The sequence below is a fragment of the Cnephaeus nilssonii genome (assembly GCF_951640355.1).
Source record: "Cnephaeus nilssonii genome assembly, chromosome: 13".
NCBI lineage: Eukaryota > Metazoa > Chordata > Mammalia > Chiroptera > Vespertilionidae > Cnephaeus > Cnephaeus nilssonii.
This window is the reverse complement of record NC_137084.1, coordinates 3,807,775-3,823,301: the sequence shown is the minus strand read 5'-3', so window position 1 is coordinate 3,823,301 and position 15,527 is coordinate 3,807,775.

Sequence of the window (15,527 nt, the reverse complement as noted above, 5' to 3'; positions counted from 1 at the left end):
GTGGTTGAGCATCGACCTGTGAACCAGGAGGTCACGGTTCCATTCCAGTCAAGGGCACATGCCCTGGTTGCGGGTTTGATCCCCAGTGTGGGGTGTGCAGGAGGCAGCCGGTCAATGATTCTCTCTCCTCATTGATGTTTCTATCTCTCTATTCCTCTCCCTTTCTCTCTGAAATCAATAAAACTATTTTACAAAAAAACAAAAATTCTTTTTGATGTAATTCACTCTTTAAAACGCACAGCGCCATGGGCCTTAGACATCTGAGTTGTGATCCATCACCCCTCTGTCATCCCAGAACACTCGTCACCACAACAGAAATCTGTACTCATCAGGAGTCATGCCCCACTTCCCGCCCCACCCCCACCTCCTAGCAAACACGACCTCGGTCTCCATGGATTTGCCTGATTTATATATTTCAGAGAAATTAAATACACTAATAAAAGAGTAACATGCTAATTGACTGTACCTTCACAACGCCCACCAGCCAATCAGGAGTGAGTATGCAAATTAACCCAACAAAGCTGGGGGGTTAATTTGCATACACAGGTGCTGAGCAGCCATGGCGACGACGCAGGCGTTCCGCACCACCCCAGCCACTCTGGGCCTCTGGGCAGTGTGGGAAGGCGGAAAGGCGGCTCCGGGCAGGAGCATAAAGGCAGCTCCGGCCAGAGCAAAGGCAGTGCGGCAGCCAGGGGAAGGAAGGCCCATTCTTGCACGAATCTTCATGCATCGGGTCTCCAGTCAATAATATTGACATCTTCAAAGATCTACCTTTTGATTACATTCATTTTCTATATTGATTCCCTGTTTTCAATTTCATGGGTTTCTGATTTAACTTTTTTCTTTTCTTCAGTTTCTTTTTATTTAACTTGCTCTTCTTCTAGTTTCTTAAAATGGGAGCTTAGCTTAATGATTTTAGATCTTTCTTTTTGTCTAATATATGCATTCGGTGCTGTAAATTTTCCTCAAACATGACTACACCACGTCCCGCAAATTTTCCTAAGTTGCATTTTCAATCTCATGTAGTTCAAGATACGTTTAAGTTACTCTTGAGGGTTCTCCCCTGACCCATGTGTTATTTAGTAGCGTGTTGTGTAATCTCCAAGTATTTGGGGATAGTCCAGCTATGTTTTTCTGGCTGATTTCCAGATAAATCTCATCACTGTGTGAGAGGGTACATTATAGAGTATCTATATTTAAAAACTGTTAAGGTGTGTTTTATGGCCCAAAATATCTTGGTGAATGTTCCATATGAACTTGAGAAGAATGCATAGTCTGCTATTGTTGGATGAAGTCCGTAAATGTTTGGTTGAAGGTGCTGCTGAGTACAACTATGGCCTTGCCGATTGTCTGCCTGCCACGTCTACTTCTTCTAGAAGGCTATGGAAGTCTGCAACTGTAATAATAGATTCACCTATTTCTCCTGGCCGTTCTAGCGGGCTTTTTATGTTTTTTAATATATATTTTATTGATTTCAGAGAGGAAGGGAGAGGGAGAGAGAAATAGAAACATCAACGATGAGAATCATCGATGGGCGGCTTCCTGTATGCCTCCTACTGGGGATCAAGCCCACAACCCAGGCACACGCCCTTATCGGGAATTGAACCACGGCCTCCTGATTCATAGGCTGATGCTCAATCACTTTTTACCTCACGTACTTCGATGCTCTGCTGTCTGGTTTATAGACGTTAAGGGTTGTTATGGTTTCTTGGAGAATTCTCCAGTCCTTTTCCCCCTGATCCTCATGTTTCTTAATCTCTACTGCTCTATCATCACAGTCACTCTTTTTTCCCAGACACTTAGTGGATGTATCACTTCAGCAACTGTGCTTTTCAAGCCACAAATTTTCTAGCAGTTCCCTTTTATAATATCTGTCTCTTTATTGACATATTTTATTTGACAAGTCATGCTTAGCGTGCCTTCCTTTAGTTCTCAAACCTGTTTTTGCAACATTTAATAACTGCTTTGGAGTCTTTATCTGCTAAGCCTAATGCCTGGGGGAACTTTGAAATGACAATAATTATCTAATTTTAGACCATTTTCATCACCCCAACAAGAAACACCATTGCTATTACCATTCAATCCCAATTACCTCCATCCAAACTCTGGCAACCAATGGTACAATTTCCGCCTGCATGCATTTGTCTGTTCTTAAAAGAAATAAATCTCTTCAGAGCCTTTCCCCTGATTTTGACTTGGTGTGTGCCCTTAATTTGGGGAAATGCGCGGCCATCGTTACTTTAAATATTTCCACGACTCCTTTCCCATTCTTCCCCTTCTGGTAGTCCCGTTATGCGCATACTACACCTTTTGTGAATGTCCCCAGATCTTGAATGCTCTGTTACATCTTTTCATTCTACTTTCTCTTTGTATTTCAGTGTGGAAGGTTGCTATTGACACATCTTCAAGCTTATGGATTCTTTTCTTAGCCACGTCTAGTCCACTCTTGAGGCGTTCATTTCTATTACAGAGTTTTTGATTTCTAGTCTTTCCCCACTCTCTGCTGTATTACTTTCTGTTCTAGCACAGTATCCACTTTTCCCAGTGGGGCCCTTTGCATATTACTCATAGCTACAGTATTTTAAATTCCTGGTCTGATCATTCCAAATTCCACGGCATATCTGCATCTGTCTCTGATGGCTGCTTTGTCTCTGGTGCATTGGGTAATCAGGTTGAGGCAACCAGGCCTTTAGTGTGAGGTTCAGTGTACTTGTATGTGTCAGAGGCTTCCATTTCCTCGAGTGTACTCTTTACCTCTCCCCTGCCGTCCTTGGTTCTTCTTACATGGAATCTCTAGCAATCCCTTGTATGGAATCTGTGTCTTGCAGCTCTCTCCCTTATAATTTACTGTTATTGTCCCAGAGCACTGTGGATGTGATGGTTGGGTCCTGGGAAGGGAAAACATTCTATAATGTTACAAAGAATTTTTTAAAATATATTTTACCGACCTTTTATAGAGAGGAAGGGAGGGGGACAGAGAGCCAGAAACATCAATGAGAGAGAAACATCGATCAGCCGCCCCCAGCACACCCCCCATTGGGGACGCGCCCGCAACCTAGGCACATGCCCTTGACCGGAATCGAACCCGGGACCCTTCAGTCCACAGGCCGACGCTCCATCCACTGATCCAAACCAGTTAGGTCCAGAGGATTTTTAAATTTCTTTTCTTTGTGGTGGGTGAACATCCCCGCACTGGGATCTTCAGCTGAGAGACAGAAAATCTAGAGGGGGTGGCGCTGGCTAATGGCCTTTCTCCGTGTCAGAGAAGACATTGGTAATGCAGCTTCTCTCGCGGTCTGGCCTTCCTTGCAGAGCACAGAGCAAGGGCAGATATCCTGGCTCTGGGGATGGTTTAAAATATTTACTTTGCTTCTCTTCCTGTGGAAGGAAGAAGGCGTTTTTCTTTGATCTTCTCACTGAGAACCTGCTGGGGCTCCACAAAGGTGTGGGGGCCTCGCTTTCCCAGAGCTCTTCAACCTCAAACTAGCCTCCTGAGACGCTGATGGTCTTCAGTTAAGTCCAGGTGTTCCTGCCAGCACTGCTCCGGGGAGCTGTGAGTCCGTGTCGCTCTCTGTCTCTCTAGTGTTGGGGGCAGCGGACGCCCTTGACCTCATTCTTCCACGGGCCTGAGAGTGGTTGTTCTGCAGTGTGCGTGGCTGTTTCTCTTTGTGTGCGGACGCACACGGCACCTTCCACGCACTTTTACGAGTCAGAGCAGAAACCTCAAGTCTTCTCCTCTCGCCTTGTAGACTGAGCCCGCGAGCGCGGCCGAGAGCTAGCCCGTGTGCAAGTCAGAGCTCACAGCTGCAGTGCCTTTTGTTCAATAAAACAAACAGTAGATTTGGCAATTCGGCAGCTTATTTAGAGTCCATGTGATTGATCGTTCAGTGGAATTGAAATAAATCTGATCTTAGTGGCTCTACCTAGACCAAATATTTGCAACCCCTCCCTCCAAAAAATCTACAATAATATTTGTAAACTAGCTTTTGACAGGTGGTTAACATCGGTACCGTGTGTATTTGAGAAGTCAAATGCATAGTTCATGAATTCAAAATATTAGATTATTCATTATTACCTCTAATGCCCCCTACAACATAAATTGCAAATGCTTGCAATGGCCTTTAGCTGGGAGTAGTCTTATAGACAGAAACAATCCAATTTCTCTGTGTGCAAGTATTTTATTTATTTACTTACTTATTTTTAATCCTCACCCGAGGATATTTTTCCATTGATTTTTTAGAGAGAGGGAAAGACAGAGAGAAACATCAATGTGAGAGAAATACATCGATTGGTTGCCTTCTGCATGAGCCCAACCAGGGCCTGGACCAGGGAGAAGCCTGCAACCGAGGTACAACACGAATCAAGCCCGGGACCCTTCGGTTCGTAGGCCGAGGCTCTATACACTGAGCAAAACCGGCCAGGGCACAAGTATACAATTTAAAGACACTTAATAGGTGACTGAGAAAACAGTCTCAGTACATGAGAAATTGATATATAACATCTGTTGGCAGGATTTAAAATGCTTGTTTTTAAGAAATCATCCAGAATCTATAACATTCTGTGCAAAGAAAACTAGACAGTTCTGGCTGGGCAGAGTGGTCCCCCACATAACTCAGGATGAAATTATGTGATTTATTCTGCTCTTTTCATTCCTTTGGCATTAATTTGGGAACTAAAGATTATATTCTGTCCAGCGGCATGTATGGGCCAAGATTTCATTCTCAACAGTGGCCCCCATTTCCCTTAATGGCAATTGCACGCGGCCTTAGCAGCCATTATCTTGTCGAAAGGGTCATGATTCGTGGAGCAAGATGTCTTGGTTGTCATTCTTGTCTTCCTCACTCACCATTGACCACTTCCAACATTTACAAGAGACTTCCGCCTCCATGTGGAATGGTCTCCGCCGCCTTAGCCCTCGTCGAAGGATTTCCCCTCCACCTCCTTTCTGGCCTGACTGGAAGGAGTGGGAGAGTTGGGAAAAGTTGTGTGTGTGTTTCTTATTGGATTTTGCTTCCTAGCAAGTGTAAAGGTGAGGATAAGACAAAATAAATTTTAGTTCAGGGTGTGCAGTGCCCTGGAGAGACAGCTGTGTCAGAAGTAACGCCTGTAACAACCTCTGAACGGTGAGGCTCAGTCGCCTGCAATTAGACAGGAGCAACGGAATAACAAGAAGTCATGTCAGTCCACGGCGATTGCATCACCCGCCCGGGCATTTACAGGTGGAGCCACACCGGCTGGGGCCGTGGTCGGCAAACTCATGAGTCAACAGAGCCAAATATCACAGTACAACGACTGATATTTCTTTTGAGAGCCACATTTTTTAAACTTCAACTTCTTCTAACGCCACTTCTTCAAAATAGACTCGCCCAGGCCGTGGTATTTTGTGGAAGAGCCACACTCAAGGGGCCAACGAGCCGCATGTGGCTCGCGAGCCGCAGTTTGCCGACCACGGGGCTAGGGCTATGACGTGCATGTGTAACTTAGAAATCACCTAGTCAAATTCTTGCATTATAGGGGAAATAGCTGTGTCGGACAGCCAATATAGCCAAATTATGGTGGTAGGATTTGAGACAGAGAAATTTCTAGAAAAAGCACATTAAATCATTTGTCGAAAGTCACTGGGACTCCCGCACCGGCTTTCCCGTGTGTGCAGGCGGCAGCGGGTGGAAGCTCTCCGCTTTCCTAACCGTGTGCGCCGGTTCCTTTAACAAATCTCCTTTGGGCCCGGCCAGTGTGGCTCAGCGGTTGAGCACTGAGCCAGGAACCAAGAGGCCACCGGTTGGATTCCCGGTCAGGGCACAGGCCCGGGGTGGGGGCTCGATCCCCGGTGGGGGGCGTGCAGGAGGCAGTCGATCGAGGATGTTTCTCTCTCATTGATGTTTCCATCTCTCTATCCCCGCCCTTCCCCTCTCTCTCTAAAAAATCAGTAAAATGCATCTTAAAAAGAAACTTATGTAAATTAATTTAAGGGAAAAAATCTCCTTTGGTCTGTTTCTCTGGGGAATGGGAACAAACATCACTTCCCCGGTGTATTCGTGCCGGGCGTACAGCGTAGTGGTGAGACGGTCGTATACCTTACAATGGTCTTTGTATCGAGGTCTTTGGTCTGGAACGGGAGCATTTGCACCAGGAGATGCAGAGAAATCAACTCTTGACCCAGGTTAAGCAGCCAGCAGCCAAGGAAAGCAGTCACTAGCCTGAGGGAGGAGTGGACCCAAGCAGGATCCGCAGGTGAGTGGGTGAACAACCTGTGGTCTCTACACACTGTGAAGGTCTCCATCCTAAAGAAGAGTGAACCCCTGCTCCGTGCCACAACACTCACGAGCCTTGGACACAGACACACAAGGACAAATACTGTGTTATTCCACGTACAGGAAACACCTAGGAGACGCACAGTCACAGAGAGCAGATTAACAGTTACTTTCTGTCTAGAGCAGTGGTTCTCAACCTTCCTAATGCCGCGACCCTTTAATACGGTTCCTCATGTTGTGGTGACCCCCAACCATAACATTATTTTCGTTGCTACTTCATAACTGTAATTTTGCTACTGTTAATGAATCGTAATGTAAAGATCTGTGTTGAGGAACTGTATTCAAGGGTCGCGGCATTAGAAAGGTTGAGAACCACTGGTCTAGAGGGAGGTTTGCAAGGAGACTGGGGTCACATGAACGAGCTGGGGGTGGGGTCATGGGAGAATGAAGAGTTATCGCCTGATGAGTCCGGAGGTCCTGTTTGCGGTGAGGAAAGAGTTTCAGAAATCGATAATGTTAATGATTGTACATGGCTGTGGATGCAGTTCATGCCCCCGAATAGCACACTGAAAAATGGTCAGGGCTGCAAATGTGTTGGGTATATTTTCCCAAAAAGCAGGGATTTGTGGTGAGGAAGCATCGTGATGGAAGGTATAGAAATTCTACGGCGGTGAGAAGCCGGCCCGGGTTTCATTCCATTTTTGGGGGAGCAGCAAACATTCCTCAAGTGCCTGGTTAATCTTTCTTCGGTCATCATTTTGCAACAGGATTATCAGCGATTTTTTTTTTCACTTATGGATAGTTTACAACATTTTGAAAAATAAATTCTATAAAAGAAAAATGTTCTCATCGTAACAACGACACAGTAATCATTGCCTGAGGTGACGAGGACGTGAACTAGCCTGGTCGTGGTAAGCTTTCACAACACACACGCGCACCCAATCATCACACTGCACTCTGGAACTTACCCAAGGTCATGTGGCAATTAGTGTCCATAGAGCCGGGACGTGATCTGCATGGAAACGGTTATTAAAAACTTCTAGCCCTGACCGGTTTGGCTCAGTGGACAGAGCGTCGGCCTGCGGACTGAAGGGTCCCGGGTTCGATTCCGGTCAAGGGCATGTACCTTGGTTGCAGGCATATCCCCCATAGGGGGTGTGCAGGAGGCAGCTGATCGATGTTTCTCTCTCATCAATGTTTCTGACTCTCTATCCCTCTCCCTTCCTCTCTGTAAAAAAATCAATAAAATATATATTTTTTTAAAAACTTCTGGATGGCGGTTGCTCATCAAATGGCAGGGAGGGGTGTGGCTCCTCGAGGTCGGGTAGCGCAGTTGGTGGGAGTGGAAGTTGGCACAGCCACCTGGGAGGCAGGAGGCGACCACAGGAGCGGCCTTCAGGTGAGACTCCTAACGCCGTGCTCTACTGCCCTCTAGTGGAGCCGCCTGGGATCGCACCGTCGTCGAGTCACCGCCTTGCAAAGCGGAGGGCATGTGAAGAGGGCCCCCAGGCACCGAGGGGCAGCGGGGAGCATGGACGACATCGGGAGTGACGAGGGGCTCAGCAGGCTGGGAGCCCTCCCCGCCCGTCCCCCCTCCTCCCTCTGCACCTGGAGGGGCCAGGCTGCTGCTGCAGGGGCAGAGGCGTGAGCCACAGAGCGAGACTCCCACGGGCCCCTCCCCCCCTCCCCCCCCTGCGGGAACCAGGGCGGCTGGAACAGGGGGTGGGAGGTAAATGTTTTTTATTTAGATCGGACTGGGCTCATTTTTCAACTTGAAAAAGCAGTTTCTTGTTGCCCAACTTTTTATATGAATTTCCGAACACACAGACAAGTTGAAAGACGAGCACAATAAACAGCCATATACCCTGAGAGGTTCGGAGGGGCCGGGCGCGCACCTGTGACGGGAGGCCTCAGTGCATCAGAGGAGTTTTATTCCGACCCCTGGAGCCGGTGGGCTGGACCGGGAGGGCATCAGCGGGGAGAGCAGGGGGAGGGTCTGTTCCTCCTGGAGGGCTGCAGGCCTCTCTGCTGACGGGGTCTGGTCCGCCATTGGCTCCTCCCATCCGGGGTCTCCTGGTGACCTGAGCTGTGCGGTGCTCAAGGCTGCAGGTTTCCTGCAGGATCTCTGCTGAGCACGTAAGTCACTCTCTGCCCCTTTCACTCACCACGCAGGTTCATTGTTTGTTGATGTAGTGGTGTGTGTGTGTGTGTGTGTGTGTGTGTGTGTGTGTGTTAGGGTGTGTGTTTGTGTTGGGGTATGTGTATTGGGTTGTGTGTTGGTGTATGTGTATTGGGGGTGTGTGTGTTGGGGTGTGTGTGTGTTGGGGGTGTGTGTGTTGGGGGTGTTGGGGGGTGTTGGGGGTGGGGGGTGTGTGTGTGTGTGCGTGTTGGTGTGTGTGGGGGGCGTGCGCAGGGCTGGGCTGAGCCATTGAAAGCGCGTCTCGGCATCAGGACCTCCGCACCCTTCAGTGCCCTCCTCCTGAAGAAGCACGTCAGTGACTGAGGCTGACCTTGACCTACGCCTGGAGGTCAGTGCCTGAGGCTGACCTTGATCTACGCCTGGAGGTCAGTGCCTGAGGCTGACCTTGACCTACGCCTGGAGGTCAGTGCCTGAGGCTGACCTTGATCTACGCCTGGAGGAACCGCAGAGCCCCCTCAGCTGCGCGTGTTCGAAGCGGGAAGAGAGAAGCGACAGGGCAGGAGCGCGGCTGATGGCGGGAGGGGAATAACGGTCTGCGTGCTCCGGCCGGCGAGTCAGCGTTCCATAAAGAGGAGAAACCTTCAGAGGAGAAGGCGGCCGGGAAGAGAACATCACACAGGATGGAGGAGATGCAAGAAGACGAGGAGGCAGGACAACACGGGGCAGGGGGAGGCGTGGCGTCCTCGGGAGGAAACGTGACGTCTGGCTGAGACCTGAGCGAAAGGGGAAGTCCCCAACACGAGACAGTCAAGCAGGCGGTGTCCCCGGCCGCGTGGCTCGGTGGCTGAGCGCTGACCTATGAGCCAGGAGGTCACGGTTCGATTCCCGGTCGGGGCACATGCCCAGGTGGTGAGCTCGATCCCCAGCTGATCAATGATTCTCTCTCATCACTGATGTTTCTCTCTCTCTCCCTTCCTCTCTGGAATCAATAAAAATATACTTTTCTTTAAAAAGAAGACGATGTTCAAGGAAGTATAAGCAGCAAGGTCAAAAGCCCGGAGGCCGAGGGGAGAGGGTGGCAGCGTGGGGAGGGGGACAGAGAGTCCCAGGGAGGACGGGGGTCGAGGGCCAGGCCTCGTCTGCCCGGGGCGGAGTCCGGGAGGCTGCAAGCAGGAGAGTGACCTGGTCCGATAGTTTCAGAGACGCCGGCTGCTCGGCTGAAAAAGACGCGGCCAGGAGGGGCGAGAGGGAGGGAGGGTGGAGCCTGGACCAGGGCAGTGGCCACCATTGCCCTCCCCCTTACAGACGCGGAAACGGAGGCTCGGAGACGCTAAGGGGCCTGACAAGGTCATGCAGCCTTTGAGTTCAGGTCCAGAATCTATCATGCGGGGGGTAAAATTCTTATTGTGGGAAAATATACATAAAATGTACCGCTTTACCCGGTTTAAGTGTCCGACCGTGGGGTTAAGTACATTCTCAATGTTATGCGACCATCACCGCTATTTCCAGAACACTTGCTTCATCTCAAACAGAAACTCGGTGTCCGTGAAACCATCCCCCCCGCCCCCCCCCCAGACCCCATAGCCTCTCCTCTCCTTTCGATGGGTGTGAATTCTCCTGTTCCAGGTGCCTCCTTCAAATGCAGTCGTACAATATTTGCTGCTTTGTGTCTGGCTCATGCCACTTGGAATCGTGTTTTCAAGGCTCACCCGGGTGGCAGCATGTACCAGAACCTCATTTCTTCTGAAGGCCGAGTAACATTCCAGTGCTAATAACATCCGCTATCGCACTGCGCTGACCCATTCATCTGTGGGTGCAGGTCCAGCATTGTTACCAAGCTGTCGGGTTCTAACCCGGTTCTGGAGGGGCGGGGGGGGGGGGGGGGGGGGGCCTCTACTCCAAAACCGGCCACGGAACCCAGTGCAGTGCCCCCTGCGGCCACCAGAGGGCACACAGGGAACTCCAGGCAACCGGCTGCCGGGGATGGTTTATGGACAGAAGAGGAACCTGGAGCCCAGCCTTTTGCACACACAGTCTTCCACCCGACACCTGCAGACGAGAGGGACGCTGGCTGTGGGGAGAGCAGCCAGCCTATAGGATGGAAGAAAGGGGGGAGGTCAGGGTGGGAGAGCCCCCAGCCCCCCGTCATCCTGGTCCAACCCCCACAGACACCGCGCACAGCTACCCCCAGCTTCCTCCCTGCTGCTGGGAGCCCAGGGGGCGGGCGCCCGGACTGCGTCCAGCGAGGCTCGGGCTCCCTCTCCCGCCCTTCTCCAGCAGCCGAGTGACCTCCAGGCTGGGGCTTGCCATTTTGCAGATGAGGAAACTGAGGCTTCAAACTGTTTGCTGATTGTCCAGAGCAGGTGGAAGAGGCAAGATCTGCACGCCCCCTAGTGGTGCCTGGGAGCGTCCCCAAGCTCAGCGCCGGCTGTCTTCAGCCGCACCTCAGGATGCGTGGGGGTTTGGTTTTTTATTTTTACTATATTGTTATTGATTTCAGAGAGGAAGGGGAGGGAGAGATAGAAGCATCAATGAGAGAGAAAATCATTGATCGGCTGCCTCCTCCACGCCCAACCCAGGCATGTGCCCTGAGCGGGAATCGAACCGGTGACCTCTTGGTTCCTGGGTGCACGCTCACCCACTGAGCACCCCGGCGGCCGGGGGGGGGGGGGTGTCTTTGGCCTCACCCCCACCTCACCGTGTTGGCGGGCCTCTCCCGGGCACGCAGAACGCTGTGGAGCTTGAGGCTGGTCTGACCGCCGGGGCCTCCCGTGCTGAGCTCCGGCCTTGAGCGCCCCCCAGTCTGTCCTGCCGGCCTCGCCAGCGCCTGGTGTCGGCCCGACTCCCGTCCGGCCGCTTCAGCACCTCGGCGTCCGGCACGTGCTGCTGCGCCCTCCCCACCGCATCCCGTGCAGCTGGGTCCTTGGATCCGAGTCCAGGAACTGACATTTCTCCTGTCGAGTTTCATCGTGTTCATTCAGCTGGCAGGCATTTGCTGGTGCCCACGCCGTGCCAGGCACGGGGATGCAGCCCTGAGAGACTCGTCCTCTGTCCCTCAGGAGCTCGCACTGTGGCTCCGCACCGCGGCGGCCCCAGGGGTGAGGGCCTGCTGGGTGCCGGGCTCTGTGCTGGGTGCCGGGCTCTGTGCTGGGTGCTGGGTGCCGGGCTCTGTGCTGGGTGCTGGGTACCAGGCTCTGTGCTGAGTGCCTGGCTCTGTGCCGGGTGCCGGGCTCTGTGCTGGGTGCTGGGTGCCGGGCTCTGGGTGCCGGGCTCTGTGCCGGGTGCCGGGCTCTGGGTGCCGGGCTCTGTGCTGGGTGCTGGGCTCTGTGCTGGGTGCCGGGCTCTGTGCTGGGTGCTGGGCTCTGTGCTGGGTGCCGGGCTCTGTGCCGGGTGCCGGGCTCTGTGCCGGGTGCCGGGCTCTGTGCTGGGTGCCGGGCTCTGGGTGCCGGGCTCTGGGTGCCGGGCTCTGTGCTGGGTGCCGGGCTCTGTGCTGGGTGCCGGGCTCTGGGTGCCGGGCTCTGTGCCGGGTGCCGGGCTCTGTGCTGGGTGCCGGGCTCTGGGTGCCGGGCTCTGGGTGCCGGGCTCTGTGCTGGGTGCCGGGCTCTGGGTGCCGGGCTCTGTGCTGGGTGCCGGGCTCTGTGCCGGGTGCCGGGCTCTGTGCTGGGTGCCGGGCTCTGGGTGCCGGGCTCTGTGCTGGGTGCTGGGCTCTGGGTGCCGGGCTCTGTGCTGGGTGCCGGGCTCTGGGTGCCGGGCTCTGTGCTGGGTGCTGGGCTCTGGGTGCCGGGCTCTGTGCTGGGTGCCGGGTTCTGGGTGCCGGGCTCTGTGCTGGGTGCCGGGCTCTGTGCTGGGTGCCGGGCTCTGTGCTGGGTGCCGGGCTCTGTGCTGGGTGCTGGGCTCTGGGTGCCGGGCTCTGTGCTGGGTGCCGGGCTCTGGGTGCCGGGCTCTGTGCTGGGTGCTGGGCTCTGGGTGCCGGGCTCTGGGTGCCGGGCTCTGTGCTGGGTGCCGGGCTCTGGGTGCCGGGCTCTGTGCTGGGTGCCGGGCTCTGGGTGCCGGGCTCTGGGTGCCGGGCTCTGGGTGCCGGGCTCTGTGCTGGGTGCCGGGCTCTGTGCTGGGTGCCGGGCTCTGTGCCGGGTGCCGGGCTCTGTGCTGGGTGCTGGGTGCTGGGCTCTGTGCTGGGTGCCGGGCTCTGTGCTGGGTGCCGGGCTCTGTGCTGGGTGCCGGGCTCTGGGTGCCGGGCTCTGTGCTGGGTGCCGGGCTCTGGGTGCCGGGCTCTGTGCTGGGTGCCGGGCTCTGTGCTGGGTGCCGGGCTCTGTGCTGGGTGCCGGGCTCTGTGCTGGGTGCCGGGCTCTGGGTGCCGGGCTCTGTGCTGGGTGCCGGGCTCTGGGTGCCGGGCTCTGTGCTGGGTGCTGGGCTCTGGGTGCCGGGCTCTGTGCCGGGTGCCGGGCTCTGTGCTGGGTGCTGGGTGCTGGGCTCTGTGCTGGGTGCTGGGTGCCAGGCTCTGTGCTGGGTGCTGGGCTCTGTGCTGGGTGCCGGGCTCTGTGCCGGGTGCCGGGCTCTGTGCTGGGTGCTGGGTGCTGGGCTCTGTGCTGGGTGCTGGGTGCCAGGCTCTGTGCTGGGTGCTGGGTGCCAGGTGCCGGGCTCTGGGTGCCGGGCTCTGTGCTGGGTGCCGGGCTCTGTGCTGGGTGCCGGGCTCTGGGTGCCGGGCTCTGTGCCGGGTGCCGGGCTCTGTGCCGGGTGCCGGGCTCTGTGCCGGGTGCCGGGCTCTGTGCTGGGTGCTGGGTGCCAGGCTCTGTGCTGGGTGCTGGGTGCTGGGTGCTGGGCTCTGTGCTGGGTGCTGGGTGCTGGGTGCTGGGCTCTGTGCTGGGTGCTGGATGCCAGGCTCTGTGCTGGGTGCTGGGTGCTGGGTGCTTGGCTCTGTGCTGGTTGCTGGGTGCTGGGTGCCGGCTCTGTGCTGGGTGCTGGGCTCTGTGCTGGGTGCTGGGCTCTGTGCTGGGTGCTGGGTGCTGGGCTCTGTGCTGGGTGCTGGGCTCTGTGCTGGGTGCCGGCTCTGTGCTGGGCTCTGTGCTGGGTGCTGGGTGCTGGGTGCCAGGCTCTGTGCTGGGTGCCGGCTCTGTGCTGGGTGCCGGCTCTGTGCCGGGTGCCGGCTCTGTGCTGGGTGCCGGCTCTGTGCTGGGTGCCGGCTCTGTGCCGGGTGCCGGGCTCTGTGCTGGGTGCCGGCTCTGTGCTGGGTGCCGGGCTCTGTGCTGGGTGCCGGCTCTGTGCTGGGTGCCGGGCTCTGTGCTGGGTGCTGGGTGCTGGGCTCTGTGCTGGGTGCTGGGTGCCAGGTGCCGGGCTCTGGGTGCCGGGCTCTGTGCTGGGTGCCGGGCTCTGTGCCGGGTGCCGGGCTCTGGGTGCCGGGCTCTGTGCTGGGTGCCGGGCTCTGTGCTGGGTGCCGGGCTCTGTGCTGGGTGCCGGGCTCTGGGTGCCGGGCTCTGTGCTGGGTGCCGGGCTCTGTGCCGGGTGCCGGGCTCTGTGCCGGGTGCCGGGCTCTGTGCTGGGTGCTGGGTGCCGGGCTCTGTGCTGGGTGCTGGGTGCCAGGCTCTGTGCTGGGTGCTGGGTGCTGGGTGCTGGGCTCTGTGCTGGGTGCTGGGTGCTGGGTGCTGGGCTCTGTGCTGGGTGCTGGATGCCAGGCTCTGTGCTGGGTGCTGGGTGCTGGGTGCTTGGCTCTGTGCTGGGTGCTGGGTGCTGGGCTCTGTGCTGGTTGCTGGGTGCTGGGTGCCGGCTCTGTGCTGGGTGCTGGGCTCTGTGCTGGGTGCTGGGCTCTGTGCTGGGTGCTGGGTGCTGGGCTCTGTGCTGGGTGCTGGGCTCTGTGCTGGGTGCCGGCTCTGTGCTGGGCTCTGTGCTGGGTGCTGGGTGCTGGGTGCCAGGCTCTGTGCTGGGTGCCGGCTCTGTGCTGGGTGCCGGCTCTGTGCCGGGTGCCGGGCTCTGTGCTGGGTGCCGGCTCTGTGCTGGGTGCCGGGCTCTGTGCTGGGTGCCGGCTCTGTGCTGGGTGCCGGCTCTGTGCTGGGTGCCGGGCTCTGTGCTGGGTGCCGGCTCTGTGCTGGGTGCCGGGCTCTGTGCTGGGTGCCGGCTCTGTGCTGGGTGCCGGCTCTGTGCTGGGTGCCGGGCTCTGTGCTGGGTGCCGGCTCTGTGCTGGGTGCCGGGCTCTGTGCTGGGTGCCGGCTCTGTGCTGGGCTCTGTGCTGGGTGCTGGGCTCTGTGCCGGGTGCCGGGTGCCCCACCTCAGGGCCCTGCAGTGGGTGGCGCCCCCCTTGCAGGTCGGAAGGCCGATGTGCCTGTCTGAAGTCGCACACCCAGAAGGGGCAGCTCGGCACTCAACCCCCTCCCCCGACCGCTTTGGACGCGGGTCCTGTCCTCCGGCGGAGACGCCCTGAGCCCTAGCTCTGGGTCCTCGGCCAGCTCACCCCCTGTCACCAGCAGCCCCGGTGAAGCTAACGTGAGGTCAGAGCTGGGGCGCCCCCAGCGCCCCTGCCCCAGGGCCGCGGCTCTGGCTCACACGCTGTGGGTTCGGCGGGTGCAAACCGCCTGCCCTGCCGTCCCCCGGCCCAGCCCCAGCCCCAGCCCCGCTCGGGCTCCTGCCCCAGCAGCTGGGGACCTGGCTGGGGCACCTTTGCCACCAAAGCCGTCCCCACAGCCGGTTCTCTGCACGCAGGAGCCCTGGCCTGCGTCACGGTGCCCCCCGCCAGCCCTGCCCCTCCCGCAGGAGCCCGGCAGCCCAGGACCAGGGGGGCAGGGCATCGGGCTTTCTCAGGCTCCGCGCCTCCCCCCCCCCCCCCCCGCCCACGTGGACGGCTCCCCTCCTGCACCGTCTGCTCCGGAGGCCTCGCCCATCTTTCCGCTCAGCTCTTCTGCCACGTGGGGGCCGACTGCAGAGCAGGCCTGGGGGGGGGGGGGGGGCAGGGAGCCAGGCGAGCAGGAGAGATGCTCTGCGCGTGGGCAGGAGGGGCTGGCTCCCAGCTCCCCGCCGGGACCCAGGACACCAGGCCCCAGGACCACACGCCCCGCCCTCCTCACCGTCTGTGAGGTTGGAACTAAGCCTGACGCCCGTTTGCCGTCGGGGCGGGGGAGACAGGCAATAGCAGTGCCCGGTGCCAGTCA